Here is a 16801-nt window from a genome sequence, read left to right as displayed (position 1 = left end):
AAGAAAAGAAACTATGATCACTAGCTTGGCTATCCCAGCTATCTCAGAGAAAATCACTTAGTCAACCTGGTGTCCACTAAATGAGTTGCTCTGCAGCTGGGTTTCCCAACCTTGGTAATTTTAAGACATGTGGACTTCAACTCCCAGAATTCCTGAGCAAGCATGGTTGCCTGGGGAATTCTGGGAGTTGAAGTCACGTGTCTTAAAGTTGGGAAACCATGCTCTATAACAGGGGTGTCAAACTTGCGGCCCGCAGGCCAAATGCATCATGCACTGGCCATGCCCACCCCCATTTTAGCAAAGGAGGGGAAAGCCACAATACGTCACGTGATGACAATGTGACCCACAAGTTTGACACCCCTGCTCTATAGCTTTGATCTTTGAGACACCAACTTTCAGGACTCTTACCTAAATGTTGATATTGAATTGTCACTATTGAAAAGCACTGGTGTACTTTATTCACTAAGACACATGGCAGTCAATGCTTGAATTAATTATGACTACCCTGTAAAAATTTTGAAAGGCCTAGCTTGAAGCAAGTATTCATGATGATTAGATCATGATTAGGATTGATATCTTAGCCAGTAATCCTATGTACACTTAGCAGTAAGTCCCATTGAAATCAATAGGATTGACTTAATTTTTGGTGTATATTAGATTTCACTATATATCACATTTCTTAGTTTTCCGGGATATTTGTAACCAGATGACATATTTATTAATGACATAAATGCTGTTAGCATAATGTTTATGGTTTACAACAACTGCTACTACTAAACCCAAACATCCTCCAGGATTGAGATGACGGAAGGCAAGAACCTTATTTAACTGCTTTCATTGTGATCCCAATGGACATTTTTTCCATCTCACCCAAACTGCAATTAGCTGGAAGAAATATTTTCTCTCATGGCTAGACATTGCCCCTAATATGGAAAAAAAATAACATTAGCAGCAAATTATGTACGTCATTTCCTCATAGCAACTTATAGTGTCATCCAATCATTGCTTTGCTAAAATAGCAGTAATAAAAACAAGATTCATGTTAATGAAACATTCAGAAACTAAATTGAAACAAGCTTGGAGAGCAAACCTCTACCAAGATTCAGGTAACTCCAACAATGGCCGAATGCTGCTAGGAAGTTGGTTGAAGTCACTAACCAAGTTAGTTACCTAGTCATTACCACCACTAAATGTGCATACTTCGTTTATTCAATGGTTGATCAGCCTTCTGATGTCTTTCTGATGTCCATTGGACCATTAAAACCATGAAATGCTAGCAAGAGAGCCAACACATCTGTGTTGTAGGACTGTAGTTCCTTCACATCTCAACTGCACTAGTTTGGGGTAGGTTGCTACCTTTACTGCTATGAATCAGCCTCAGTTTGTAATGTCGGATTGAGACAACAGGTTATAAGAGGAAGGAAGGATAATGGAGGACTGAGCTCGTGCTCTCTGAGCTTGGTGATTTTCTTGCAGATGTTCTCATTACTAAACTAGGTAACATCTTCAGTACCAAGGACAGGAAGGACTGGAATGTATCTCTGAGTGAGATGTATGGAATAATAGCTGTAGCAGAGTGTGGTTACTTTTGAGGGACAGACAAAGAAAAGGAAGTGGATTGTAATCCATGATAGTCTATGACATACTGAATTTGTCAGCCTTTCAAATGCACGAAGCTCTAGTAAAAGCTTTGCTGGGATTATTTGTTTGTTTATTTGTTTGTTTGTTTGCATCCTTCCTTCATTATTTTTTTACAAATACCTCGAAATGGCAAACATATCCAATAAACCTCCTCCCCCTATTTTCCCTACCACAACAATCCTGCGAGATGAGTTGAGCTGACATCCAGCCGGTTGTCATGGCTAAGGTGGGACTAGAATCACAGTCTTCCAGTTTATAGCCTGGTGCCTTCACCATTAAACATCCTGGTTGAGGCAGGGATTAGAAACACAACTCTCCAAAAAGACTGGCCATCAGGTACAGTCTGGGGGGAAATGGGAAGAGGAACCATGGACTAGAGCTGGGATCTCAGGATGCCCTACATGCCTCAGTCCCCAGATGCCTCATAGGGAGGGAGTGAAGCTACATTCTTAATTCCTTCCCCACTCTCTTCCCAGGAGTTGGCACCATCTGGTGCATCTCCAGTTTCTGACTATTTTTACCCTGTTTGTTCTGTGCAGAGTTTAGTCATCGCCTGCGGCAGCTGGACTCAAACCCCCAACTTCTCACCAGGCAGAAAAAGCCAAAGCCCATCCCCAGCCCTGCCTGATCCATTTGCATAGATTTGAATAGGAAAAACAGAGTCCTGAAAGATAACACAGAGATGCTGGAGGGACATTTCCATATCCAGAGAAGAAAAAGGGAAACAACCCAATTGGTCCGGAGAAGAAGAATGGAGAGAGAAGGAGATGATGCAGAAGAATGTAATCTAATGGCTAAAGCAGGGTGACAGAATGGAGAATTCCTAGTTTTGAGGATTCCATAGAAATTCTAGGAAAGTTGGACAAGTGCACATCCTTCCTGATTTTACCTAAAATCTAACAATAAATACTTCCAACTGTCCAAATAACAACTCGTTGAAATTGCAATCAATGTTAAAATAATTCAAAAAGCCACGACACATGTAAGACACACAGAGTTTGCACATTATGAATGGAAGATAACAAATGTTCAGATATAAGCAAAACAAATTTGTTATATTTGTTAGATTGAAAGAGTACCAAAAACCATCTCTGCAGTAGCAGAGAAAGAGAATTGTGTTCACAGAATTGTGCTGGTGCTATACTCAGAATGTCTCTTTTGCATAGACATACTATGGGGTTGTTGTTGTTTTTTAATAGTGTGCAAGGATCAGTCCTCGTGGAGAATTTTATAGAATCCCCTCCTTCCAACAAAAGCTTTTTACTGCTGACAAAAATCTCCTCCCCCCCCCAATAAAAAAATCTCAAGGACAAAGGAAGGTTGTACAATCTTTTTTCCTAACCAGGAAAAAATATAGGGAAAAAGTTTGAGAAGACAGGGCCTGGAAGGAAAAAAATATGGCCACCTTCTTCTAGTTTATAGAAGATGATGGATGGCGTTTAAATTTAATTTATTGTTTTAGCAAGATGGGCAGTATGTAAATTTAATAAATGAAGAAATAAATAAAAGAAAAATAAACAGAAAATCTTGCAGCATCAACAGGTTTCCCAGGGCCATTTAATACATCCACAAGTGAAACTAGATTGCTTAAGAACGGAAGAAATCTTTCACAGCAGGAATATTAAGTGTGGGAAAGAGAACCTGGATTGTATATGTGTATGCCTGTGGCTAAAAGTGTAAAATAATTATTTAATTATTATCTTGTAAGAGGATTATAACAAGAACCTGCCAAAACAGAAATCCCTTGAATCAGAACTTCCCATTTTGAGAACTTGTTATAGTCAATTGCTAAAGTCAAAATCTTTGTTTTACAAAAATAAGGAAAAGAATCTGTCAGACAAACTCAAGGTGTTTTTTTAAGCATTTTATACTCCATTCAATTTTGAGTAAGCAATTATTCCTTCAGACTGCTTCCTGTAAGGTATGTATGTATGTATTTATGTATGTATGTATGTATTTATTTATTTATTAGATCGATTTATATGCCGCCCTTCTCTGGAGACTCAGGGTGGCTTACAATGCATTAAGCAATAGCCTTCATACTTTTGTATATACCTGCTTAGTAGGGCTTTCACCCCCCCCCCAAAGCGGTGTTCTTTTTTATACAAAGTCAGCTTATTGCCCCCACAATCCAGGTCCTCATTTTACCTACCTCGGAAGGATGGAAGGCTGAGTCAACCTTGAGCCTGGTGAGATTTGAACTTGCAGTAATTGCAGGCAGTTGGCAACTAAGTGCTACTTTAACAGCACTTAGTCCACTGTGCCACCAAGGCTCTTATATATTTTGAAAATAGAATATTATTTGTAGGTTCTGAGTCTTGTTTCTAAAATAGTGGCTCTTGAGACAAGCACACTTGTAAAGTGGAAAGATCCATCCAAGTTGCCAGCGTTAAAACGATAGTCAGAACCTTGCATGTACAATAAAATATTCCATTTTCAAAACAGAGAACTCAAAGAGAGCTTTATTTTAAGTGTCATAACTTCAGCTAATTGTCTAAATATTGAGAGGCACAGCTGGCTTCACGTTTAAAATTCAGTAGTAACAAATGCATCAAAGATCCAATAAATTCTGTTTCAAAAAACTTGTGTCACTGTGGCTCAAAGCCATATTTGTCAGACCCAAAGATTCCATCCACTCTTTCTGCAAAAGCAGCTCACTATTTGTCTCTAAAAACCCCTGGGTTCATGTCACACCCTTTCTCTTTTGCCCAATCAGTACAAAGTCATGGGGATGTTTGTCAAAAACTCAGCCTTTCCTTCTCCTTCACATCAAAGGGAGGACTGGTGTCCAAACCTGTGGGGAAGACAGACTTTCAACCCACAAGAGAAATGGTGTGTGGGTACCAAGGCAATGTGACACCAGGGAAATGGCCCTATAACTAGTGATGACGCAGTCTGTGCAGCTGAACTGTTTTCAGAAACACACATATGAAGCTGGGGCTGGTAACACTTCATAAAATAATAAATAAAATAAAATAATAAAATAAAATAAAATAAAATAAAATAAAATAAAATAAAATAAAATAATAAAATAAAATAAAATAAAATAAAATAAAATAAAATAAAATAAAATAAAATAAAATAAAATAAAATAAAATAAAATAAAATAAAATAAAATAAAAATCTTACAGCGACAGGCCATAATTCTATAGATTAAACTGGGTTGAAATAGTGAACTTGTGCAAGCTGGGAACTGTAGTGCTGTGTATGCAGTGCCTGTTAAGAATGCCCCTAGGTCTCAAGGGTTTGCAACCTTAAACACTCAAAGAGCCATTTGGACCTGTTTCCCACAGAAAAGAAAACATCGGGAGCCACAAAACCCTTCCCGTGCCTGACTATTTCTTGAGCGGCCACAAAACTAACATATGTAGTTGAATTAAATGTTCTGTTTTCTTCTGAAACTTTTCTTTTCTTGGATTTATCCATAGTTGGCCTACTGGGGTTGAAAAGCTCAATAAATCGTGTGCCAGTGGGTGTCGCACATTGGCGGTTGTGACGCATATTTTGAGTGACAGGGAGCTGTAGAAGAGGAGTGAAAGAGTCACATGTGGCTCCAGAGCTGCAGGTTGCTGACCCCTGCCCTATGTTTTCACCAACAGAACTACAACACCCAGGATTCTTCAGGGAGAATGCTGATGGGTCAACCGATAGAGATACAGTAGATAGCATTAATATATCTTGAGCACAATTGTCCATGAAATGGAGGTCTCCTCAGGGACTGGGGTGATTTCCAGGTTAAGCTAATGTTCTTGCTTCCTTGGTTGAAGTTGCAGTTTCAAATGTAGGTAAAGGCACCCAGCCTCTTAGAAAACACCCAGATCAGGATTAAATAGCTCCTTTACTAAGGAGTCGGATGGCACAATTGATATGGAAGCTACTGAACTGGAATCTGATGGCTGAATAGTTGGAAAAAGAAAGAAGAATCTTTGATTTCAGCATCCTTATCTTAACAGTTTCTTCTCTGCAGAGCAAACTGCTGGAAGGAATTATCCTCACATCCTGCTTCCCATTACACAAATCTTTAGTAACTTTTTGGAAGGAACATATCCTTGTGATATCACCATTTCATCCCCAACCTATAGCTAAAACAGCCCAAAGTAATTTTTAATGTTCTAGTTTGGCAGCCACGTTGTCCCTCTTCTCCCAACACAAAACTTCCCATCAGGACAGTCCAGGAAAACAATCTGCTTAACTCCCATTGACCCAGCATATCTACTGTATAAACCTCTCTCCCCATCCAGTTATTAGAAGCACTCTGCTTCTCTATCCCTTTGGTTTTTGCTGTGAGAATAACCAAACTCCTGATCTATAGAATATAGAATAACAGAGTTGGAAGGGACCCTGGAGATTTTCTAGTCCCGTGATGGCGAACCTATGGCACATGTGCCACAGGTGGCATGCGGAGCCATATCTATGGGCCCTGAGCTCCAGCGCACATGCACGCGCCAGCCAGCAGATTTTTGGGCCTTCCAGGCCCACTGGAAGTTGGGAAACGGACTGTTTCTGGCCTCCGGAGGGGTGGGGAAGGCTGTTTTTGCCCTCCCCAGGCTCCAAGAAAGCCTCTGGAGCCTGGGGAGGGTGAAAAATGGGCCTCCCAGCCCACCATGCCATCACATTGTAAAAGTGGGGGGGAGAACAGGGGGTCACGACGCATGTGCAGGGAGCATTGAATTATGGGTGTGGGCACGTGCACATGTGATCCCTCCCGCTTTGGCACGCGATGGCAAAAAGGTTAGCCATCACTGTTCTAATTCAAGCCCCTGCTCAAGCAGAAGACCCAGTGGTGTATTAACCATTAAGCAGACTAAGCACATGCTTAGGGCACCAGGCCCAAAGGGGGCACCACAAAGTTGAGAAAGAATCAAAAACCCAATGAAGATTTGTAAAGGAGGGGGGCACCAAGATTTGTCAGTGCTTAGGGCACCAGTGAGCCTTAATCCACCACTGAGAAGACCCTATAACTTGTCAAATGTTTGTCCAGTCTATTCTTAAAAACCTCCAGGGATGGAGCACCCATAGCTTCTGGAAGCAAGCCATTCCACTGGTTAATTCTTCTCACTGTCACCTTAGTTACTCAACTGGGTCAGTGAAAATCTTCAAGATGGCGGACTGTGTTGACAGAAGCCCTGGCCTTTCCATTCACCAAAAGGGACGGGCTTTGACTAGAGTGTTGCACTGACCATCCTGCAGATCTTCCACAGATGCCTCTGCTTGCCACTCTAATAGAGAGTCAACCTTTGCAAGATGGGTGGTGCAGTGAAGCAGGGGTGGGTTCTATTTACCTTTACTACCGGTTTGCATCGCGCCCTCGGGCCCACGCACCTGTGCACCCGTGTGCCCGCACTTGCTTCGCTCACACCCGCGTGCATGCGCATGTCACCTATGATGATGTCCGAATCAGTGGGCGGAGCCTCCCGCCAGTTTTACTACAGGTTCTTGCGAACCGGTCCGAACCGGGGGCAACCCACCACTGCAGTAGAGCAATGGAAGCCTCACTCTGGCAGACCCCAAAGGAGGAGGCTCCCCATGGTTGCCAGCATCTGAATTTGTCGATCTTCTGCTCTTCACACTGAATACTGAACACCCAGAAGAGTGATAGGTCTCATTAGTGTGTGATTGTGTGTGTGTTGGAGAGATCATAAGATAATAATTGTCATTTACAGCCAAAAGACCGGAATACAGAGAATATAAGGAATCCTAATGAGGCATAATGGTTAGGGTGTTGAATTAACTAGGAGACCCGGGTTCAAGTCCACTTTCAGCCACTGAAGCTCACTGGGTAACTTCGGGGCAGTTGCTTCCTCACACCCAAGGAAGTGTTGTTGGGCTGTCGTTGTGGGGAAAATGGGAGGAGGGAGTGTCATGTATGTTGCCTTGATCTCCTGGAGGAAAGGTGGGACATAAATCTAAAAAGTAAAAATATAAACCATTGGTGGCACAGTGGATAAAGTGCAGCACTGCAGGCAAAAATCTGCCCTCAGCCTGGAGTTCAGTCTTGATGGACCTCAAGCTTGACTCAGTCCTCCATCCTTCTAAGGTTGGTAAAATGAGGAGCCAGATTTTGGGGGACAATATGTTGACACTGAAAACTGCGTAGAGAGGTCTGTAAAGAACTGTAAAGCAGTATATAAATCTAAGTGCTATTGCTATCGTAAATGCAAATAATGCTTCTATCCACCCACCGAGTGCAGTAAAGCACTATGGGAAAGTATCAGGGCTCAGTTCTAAATTTTTTTACTACAGGTTCTGTGGGCGTGGCTTATTTTGTGGGCGTGGCTTGGTGGGGGGGTAATGTGACTGGGTGGGCATGGCCAACTTTTTTTTTTTAACTTTTAAAACTTAACTTTTAAAAGCATCTTTTTAACTTTTAAAAGGTTGCAGAAAAAAATGCTTTCAGAAGCCTCTGACGATCCCAGATGAGCCACACGATCATCAGAGGCTTTTTTTTTTTTACTTTTAAAAGCATTTTTTCGGCTGAAGAGGTTGTAGAAAAAATGCTTTTAAAAGTAAAAAAAAAAAACGCCTTTGATGAGGTGGACGGGGTAAGTGAGCGGCGACCGGCCAGGGACCGGTTCGTGGGTGTGGCAACCCACCACTGGGAAGTATATATATATATATGGAATGGGGCGGGGGAGGGAGAGAAGAGGCATTTTGCTTGAGCAAAACTTAGTTGGGGGGGGAAATTAGCATCAGGAAGGAGAGGGAAAAGGGAAAAAGAGACGCAATAGCAGTAGCACTTTCTCATTTTATATTTCAAATCAGCTCTTCCTCTCACTCTGGCAGACTTTGGTGGAGGAAGCTTCATTTGACTTACCATTGATTTAGTAACAGAGTTTCTGACATTCCTGTATAAAATAAGGACAGCTGCTGAGCATGACGTTTAAAAAAATATTAATTTTATAAAAAGAGTCCTAATGCTGTAATCCTTAACTCCACATATTGTCCTGTCTCCAAGGAATTTGGTTCTTTGGAAGATTATTATAAAATCTTCTACTCTCCCCTGAGTCCGGATAGACGATTCATGGGTATGATCTATATAGGAAAAGCTTCTATAAGATTGGGGTATGTTTCAGTTTGGCTCTCAGATGTTTTCTTAACATAATTATCTCTCTATGTAAGTCATTTTAAGGGGAAGAAAAAGCTTAAGGTGGCTTAAAAATAGTCCACACCATCCTAGCACTCACAATGCAAGCGAAACATTTAAAAAGCAATTCAAGGTACTTTAAAATGTTAACTCTCTTCAGTAAAACATCTATTTGCTCTTTCTTTCAGTTTTCTATAATATGAATGGTTTTCCTATGGAAAAAAAAGTAAAAATTTCTCCTTATATATGGGCTACAGATATAAATTTAGTCACACAAGTGCATCTTGAGGTCTCTGCAATTGTGTGACTAAGTTTGTATCTGTAGCCCATTTATAAGGAGAAATGCTTAATCTTTTTCCCCATAGGAATTTAAAGCAAATTAAAACTTGGAAACTGCAGTGTATTGATGGCAAAAGTAAGTTTCTGAATCCTTATTTTACGACCTCAGACGGATGAAAGGCTGAGTCAATTTTGAGCTGGTCAGGATCGAACTCCTGACAGCGGACAGAGTTAGCCTGCTGTCATGGTGATTTACAACCTATCCTCTCACAATCATTGCTACATCTCCACAAATATGTGGTCAAAATTTGAGTGCTTGGCAACTGGCATGTATTTATGATGGTTGCAATTTTCTGAGGGTCATGTGATAACCAATTGTGATCTTCTCAGATGGCTTCTGACATGCATAGTCAATGGAAGCCGCCGGATTTGCTTAATGATTGCATGACTCACTTAACAATTGTAGTGTTTTGCTTACCGGTGGCAAAAAAAGATTATAAAATTGGCACAACTCATTTAAAAACTGCTTTGTTTAGCAATGAAAATTCTGTCTCAATTGTGGTCATAAGTTAAAGATTACCATACAGTCTGATCTAATAATAAACATGTTGAGACTCTGGAAAGAGTGCAGAAAAGGGCCTCAAAGATGATTAGGGGACTGGGAGCTATAACATATGAGGAACGGTTGCAGGAATTGGGTATGTCTAGTCTAGTGAAAAAAAGGATTAGGGGGCGACATGATAGCAGTGTTCCGGTATTTGAGGTTGAGGGGGTCAACCTATTTTCCAAAGTACCAGAGGGCAGGACAAGAAACAATGGACGGAAACTAATCAAGGAGAGAAGCAACCTGGAACTAAGGAGAAACTTCCTAACAGTGAGAACAATTAACCAATGAAATGGCTTGCCTTCAGAAGTTGTGGGTGCTCCAACACTGGAGATGTTTAAGAAAAGATTGGACAGCCATTTGTCTGAATTGATATAGATTTCCTGCTTGGACAGGGGGGGTGGACTAGAAGACCTCCAAGGTCCCTCCCAACTCTGTTATTCTGAAATTCTACAATCTAAATTCTGAAATTTCATCTTCTCCATTTTTCATTTTCCATGATGTGAATTAAGGTTTAAGAATGATCTTCCTGATCATCTGAAGGAATGAAACTTATGATAAAGATAAAATAGCTTATGAAGATGTGTACCATCAGTTACAAGGAACCTCCTAAAATATAGCCTCAAATGGAGCTTCAAATAGAATTTAATTGGAACTGTAACTTACCAACACTCAGCCTCAAATCTATCAACTTATCTGCTACAATGTCCTACCTGTCAATGACTACTTCAGCTTCAACCACAACAATACAGGAGCACACAATAGATACAAACTTAAAGTGAACTGCTACAAACTCGATTGCAGAAAATACGACTTCAACAACAGAGTGGTCAATGCCTGGAATGCACTACTTGACTCTGTGGTTTCATCCCAAAACCCCCAAAATTTTAACCTAAGACTGTCCACTATTGACCTCACCCCATTCCCAAGAGGTCTGTAAGGGGTGTGCATAAGAGCACCAGTGTGCCTACCATCCCTGCCCTAATGTTTCCTCTATTTGTATCTATTTTATGTATCCAATCCATGTTTATACTTATTACCTAATACGTTTTTGACAAATAAAAAAAATAAAAATAAACCTGAGTTTTACATATCACGATGGATAAAAATCGATATTTAAAAAAATAAATAAAAAAAATTGGATTTTTAAAATTTAAATTGGATTTTTTAAAATCAAATTTATTTTAACAAAATACTTTTGGAGTAAAAATCTTATCTACACATAGTTTTCCATTTAAGATACATTAATAATTAAGTTTATTCAGCATGAAATGGAGCTTAGTTATGTAGCATAAGGCTGTATATTCTGTAATATTTACATTTTTGTTAAACTCATTCAATGAATCCAAGCTCTGCAAGCTGAGATAACATGCACTGTTCACACAATTTCACAGTAACAATGAGATAAATCATAAAACAAAGTTTAGGAATATTACTTTATCCCATTGTTTTGCAAATTTATGTACACTACAAACTGTATGATTGTTTGAAGAGAAATGCATCTGTACTACCAGGGACTAAGTGTGAGGAGGAAGGGCAAGCAGTAAAAATGAAAGTGAAACCTTCTAAGCAGCTTATGAATATAATATTAAAGAGCGCCTGTCATTTATGATCCATCATGGCAGCACCTGTTAGCAGGCATCCACTCACCTGCTGCCTGCTACGTCCCTCACCTTGTTGTGTCACTGCCGCATCACCAGCTGTCCCATTAAAATGAATGGGACTGTCGGTGAGTTAACAGCAGGTTAGAGGAGGAGCCTCTGCAGGACATAGATGACAGCTGCTCTTTAAAAATTATGATTTAAATCAAGTCGATTTAAATCACTAGTAAAAAATGCTTGATTTAAATCAACCCTTTTACATATGGCCCATTATTACATGATTCCACCCTGACAGTTTAATGCAACTTGGCTGCATTATTTATCCAAAGATTACTCCTCTCTTCATCATTAAAAGTGATGAAATTTATTAAAAACTGAAATTTATTCTACTGTATGTCCCAAGAGGCTGTTGGACTCCAATTCTCAACAACACAGCCATGGATGGAGATGATGAGAATAAATTCCAACAACACCCAGGTAGCCATGAATTTTCCCTCTTGATTCCAGAATTCGTTAGCTGGGGGCTCAGCCAATTTTATCACACCATCAACACTGCAGGAGACATGAGACTTGTTCAAGGTTGCACAGTGTGTTTTTATATTAATTAGGGGAAAAAAATAACACGTTTTTCAAATGTTTTGGATTACTAGTCCTGTAATTGCTCATCATTGCTCAGGCTAGCTGGGAGTGGTTGCCAGCCTGTGTCTTAGTTAGGAAAGGGCCTTTTGGGTTTTTTCCCCTCTCCTATTTCATTCTGAAACCTTTGTGGGGTGGAAGACTTGACACCTCTGAGTTTACCCAGAATGCATTTGCCTCCCTGATGATGTTATTATTGGCTAGTGCAGGGGTCGGCAACCTTAAACACTCAAAGAGCCACAAAGGTCCTAACCGGAAGCCCCCGTTCAATTCTGGAGCCGACCGGAAGTCTGGTTCCCCCATCATAGTCTCCTCTTAGCATGGCATCCTTTTTCCTCTGCTGACTGGAAGTCCAGTTCCTCCACTATAGTGTCTCCTCCTAGTGCGGCATCCTTTTTACTCTAACTGTCCTAACTGAAAGCCGTATCAATTGTGGAGCCGACCAGCAACAGGGAGCCACAGCAGAGGGATGAAAGAGCCACATGCGGCTCCAGAGCCACGGGTTGCTGACCCCTGGGCTAGTGGATGTGGCCTCCAGATCGCAATTGCCTACCAGTTAGTCCTATGCTCATCCAAACATCTACTTTTGGAAGAACCTGCCAGCTTCCTGAGCAAACATTCCTGATCTCAAAATACGTACTAGAGTAAGGGTGTCAAACTCACATCATCACGGAGTCATCATGTGACGTATCGTGACTTTTCCCCCCTTCGCTAAACCAGGCGTGGGCATGGCCAGCACATGATGCATCCATCCCATGAGTTTGACAGCCCTGAACTAGACGGACCCACTTCTCTCCAAAATCCTGGATATCTCACCTCATATAGAAAATTCTCAATCTAAAGGCCTCAAAAGTATGTACATGTAGTCCTCGACTTACAACAGTTCATTTAGTGACCGCTCAAAGTTACGACGACACTGACAAAGGTGACTTTGTCACCTTTGTTTTTCAGACTTATGACAATTGCAGTACCCCCAAAGTCACATGATCAAAATTCCGATGGTTGGCAACTGATTCATATTTATCACGATAGCAGAGTTCTGGGGTCATGTGATCAGCTTTTGCGATCTTCTGACAAGCAAAGTCAATGGGGAAGCCAAATTCACTTAACAACCGTGTTACTAACTTAACAAATGCAATGATTCACTTAACAACTGTGGCAAGAAAAGTCGTAAAATGGGACAAACACACTTAACAAATGTTTCACTTAGCAACATAAATTTTGGCCTCATTTGGGTCGTAACTCGAGGAGTCCCTATGTTCTTCACCCCATTGGCCAGTTAGTTCAATAAAAGATATTGCTCAGCTGTTGCAAAACCACCTTTAGTGAAGATTAAAGGAATCCCTCAGAAATGCGTCTGTTTCAAAAGTCCCCTTGTGTCATCACTATCCTTAATGGCCTTCAATTCAGCATGGCAACTTTATTAGGAGCCAAAGAGATTTCCCATTAATTTATCACCACATACATTTACCATCCAGTCCCATCAAACAAGATACAAATTACGCTTTTCTTTCTCCCCCAAAACTCAGTGACAAGAAGAGCAGGAGAAAGCAGGAATCTAAAAATAGATTTTGCCAGGCGTTCATTTCAAGCTGATTTCTGCCAGTTCAGCACTTTTGGAAGCCACTGGAAAGTTCTGGGCATTTCGAGACTGTCAGAGTAATCAGACTGCTCCAGGGTTTTTTTTTAACGGATTGCACAGAATTCCTAAAGGGTTCAACCTTTTGTCAGAACATGAAGTCAAGTCCTTTTCTGCTGGAAGATCATCCATGCTTTTCCACATTTCTGGCTTTTGGTTCCAGGTACTACAGCACATCCACAAAGCATCAAAACAAAAGCTGAAACCCATACTTGCGGCCCCAACTGTGTAACGAGGACTTGTAATTTGTGTACTATAATTTCAGACATCCAGTCCAGTTACTTTCATTTTCTTTCTGCAATAACACACAGCTTGTACTCCAAAACACACCAAATAGAACATTTTTAAAGGGCAGGGACATGCCAGAGCCAGCTTTTATACCGATTATCCATTGATGAAACTTAAACCATGTTAGGGAAAGGCTGGTTTTTAAAAATCAGTCTTTGTCCTTTACCTACCGCAACCTTCTCATGCCATATACAGGTAGTCCTCGATTTACGACCACAATTGAGCCCAAAATTTCTGTTGCTGAGTGGGACAGTTATTAAGTGAATTTTGTTCCCTTTTTACAAACTTTCTTGACACAGATGCTAAGTGAATCGCTGCGGTTGTTCAGTTAGTACCAGGGTGGTTAAGTGAATCCGGCTTCCCCATTGACTTTGCTTGTCAGAAGGTCGCAAAAAGGGATCACGTGACCCCTGGGGCACAGCAACCGTCATAAATATGAACCAGTTGCCAATTCTGATCACATGACCCTGGGGATGCTGCAATAGTCAAAAAGCACAGTCATAAGTCACTTTTTTTCAGTGACATTTAAACTTCAGTCACTAAATGAACTGTTGTAAGTCAAGGACTACCTGTACATGTGCTAGAATAGCCCTTCAAAATAGCCCTTCTCCTGTTTACAATGCTGTCCTTTCAGCAGTCCCAAGAAGGTGCCACACCCATTTTTGCACTCTGATTCAGGCGACTCTGAGTATACAGATGAAATCCCCATGTGGCCTCAATGACTCTCAGAGTGCTAACAACCAGATGATGGCAAAGAAAATAAATCCTTCCATTCCCCACCGCAGATCACCTATGATGACGTCCGGGTCAGTGGGCAGAGCCTCCCGCTGGTTTTACTACCGGTTCTTGCGAACTGGTCTGAACCGGGGGCAACCCACCACTGCCCTCAACCAACATGACCCAACACCTGCTCTGGAGAAATCTGGCCCATTGAATACATTAAAGGGCTGATTGAGGTGTCCGTAGCAATTACTTTTTCTGATTCTCGGCTGGCTTATTTTTCTTGCCGATTCATTTATACAGTTCCGCTGGGACCCATCCCACATGGTAGAAATCTTTCCCTCTTTTTTTTTTTTTTGCATTAAAGTGGCACCGGGTAGAGAGAAAAGCCATCCCATCTGCTTTGCAACAGAAGTTCTAACATTACAAAAGACTGCTGCAGGCAACTACCTATAATTACCTACATGCTTAAGGCTGAAATGGTAATCAGAGCATCAGATGAGGAAATACTCTATAAATAGCTGTTCCTAGGCCAAAGACCTTGAACTACACTTGCAAGTTGTTTTAGTTCACTGACAGGATTGCTGTCGGTTTCTAATGTCCACCCAAAACTGAAAATGTGCCAAGAAAATTTGCAGTTTGCAACCCGTGCAATTTACACTGATTAACTGAAAGAACAGCTACAAAAAGATGCTTGTTCCCAATAACGTGTTCCTCATCTACCAGTTAAAGGAAGGGAACAAGGAGGATGGAAGTTCCACCTCCTGACTAGAACCAGTTTGGTCTAGTCATGGCTAGAAGCCAGGGGTGGGTTCTAAATTTTTTTACTACCGGTTCTGTGGGCATGGCTTATTTTGTGGGTGTGGCTTGGAGGTCATGTGACTAGGTGGGCATGGCTAGCTGGTCAGAGTCATTTCTGGAAGGTCCTCGCACTTACGACCTGACTCATTTGTTTGCTTTTAACACTGATCAGCTGTAGGACGGCCCTTTGAAGCCCCGCGGCAAGAATTTAAACAGTTTTTTTCCCTCTAGTCATCAGCTGGGACTCAGGAGGCAGCAATAGATTGGGGCTGGGACCAAATAAAAGGTAAGAATAACGTGGGGGGTGGGAGGGTGGGAGAGCAGGGGGGGAGAACTGGTTCGGTGACGTCATATCATCACCGCTACCGGCTCGGCCGAACCGGACCGAACCGGGAGGAACCCACCACTGCTAGAAGCCATGAGTTTGTGATTGGGTGGGTGACCTGGGCCAGTCATTCTTAACTCAACTCATGGAGTTCTTTTTGTGGGGAAAAGAGGAGGAGGAAGGAATGTTGGATAGGTTTGCAACCTTGAGTTATTTATTAAAAAGAATAAAAGTGGTGGCACAGTGCAGTGGTGTCAAACTCAAGGCCTGGGAGCCAGATCTGGCCTGTGGGGTACTTAGATCTGGCCCGTGGATCCTCCCTGGAAACAGCAAAGGACCGGCCAGCAGTGCCTCTGCCAGCAAAAAGGGAGCTTGGTAGGGCTGCCTGCGGCCCTCACAAGCTCCATTTTCGCTGGCAGAGGGTTGCAGGAGGCTGTCGCAGCTGAAAACAGAGCTCGGAAGCCCGTTTTCGTTGGCAGAGTGCTCAGGCCACCACAGACTCCCCCAACATGAGTGACATTGAGCTGGCCATGCCCAACCTGGCCACGCTCACCCCGGCCCCCCAAGGTCAAACACAACCCTGATGTGGCCCTCAATGCAATCAAGTTTGACACCCCTGGCACAGTGATTAGCATGCAGTATTGCAGGCTAATTCTGCTGATTGACAGGAGTTTGATCCTGAGTTGCTCAAGGTTGACTCAGCCCACCATCCTTCTGTGGTGGGTAAAATGAGGACCCAGATTGTTGGGGGCAAGAGGCTGACTCTGTAAACTGCCTTAGAGAAGGCTGTAAAAGCACTGTGAAGCGGTATATAAGTCTAAGTGCTATTGCTATTAAAAAAATTTTTTTTAAAGTATTATTCCACTCTCTAGACAGTTTGGCAGGTGTTGCACTTTTCAAACTAAGTGGAAAGGAGGAAAGTCTATGCCCTAACATCATTGAATGCCTTTCCTGGGCTTGCACTCAACACTCTAAGCCAGGAAATAGTCTTTCATTCAGTAGAAAGATTATCTCCCCAAACCAAGTTAGCTTGCTATTGTAGCACTAGTCCTGCAGCTGCTCTTTTCAAGCCAGCCCTCCCTCCCTCCCTCCCTCCCTCCCTCCCTCCCTCCCTCCCTCCCTCCCTCCCTCCCTCCCTCCTTCCCTTCCTTCCTTCCTTCCTTCCTTCCTTCCTTCCTTCTCT

At 42.0% G+C, this 16801-nt stretch overlaps 1 protein-coding gene across 1 annotated transcript in view; it reads right to left on the bottom strand.

Annotated features, from left to right (window-relative positions):
• Positions 1-16801, bottom strand: part of KCNH3 (potassium voltage-gated channel subfamily H member 3) — an 87410-nt gene that overhangs the window by 45541 nt on the left and 25068 nt on the right. The window lies entirely within an intron of this gene.

This window comes from Pituophis catenifer, unplaced genomic scaffold, assembly GCF_029215685.1.
Source record: "Pituophis catenifer annectens isolate HBS135680 unplaced genomic scaffold, rPitCat1.0.hap2 SCAF_2, whole genome shotgun sequence".
NCBI classification, from domain to species: Eukaryota; Metazoa; Chordata; class Lepidosauria; order Squamata; family Colubridae; genus Pituophis; species Pituophis catenifer.
Note: the sequence above shows the minus strand (reverse complement) of the source record. Positions and strands in the feature narration are given on the sequence as shown.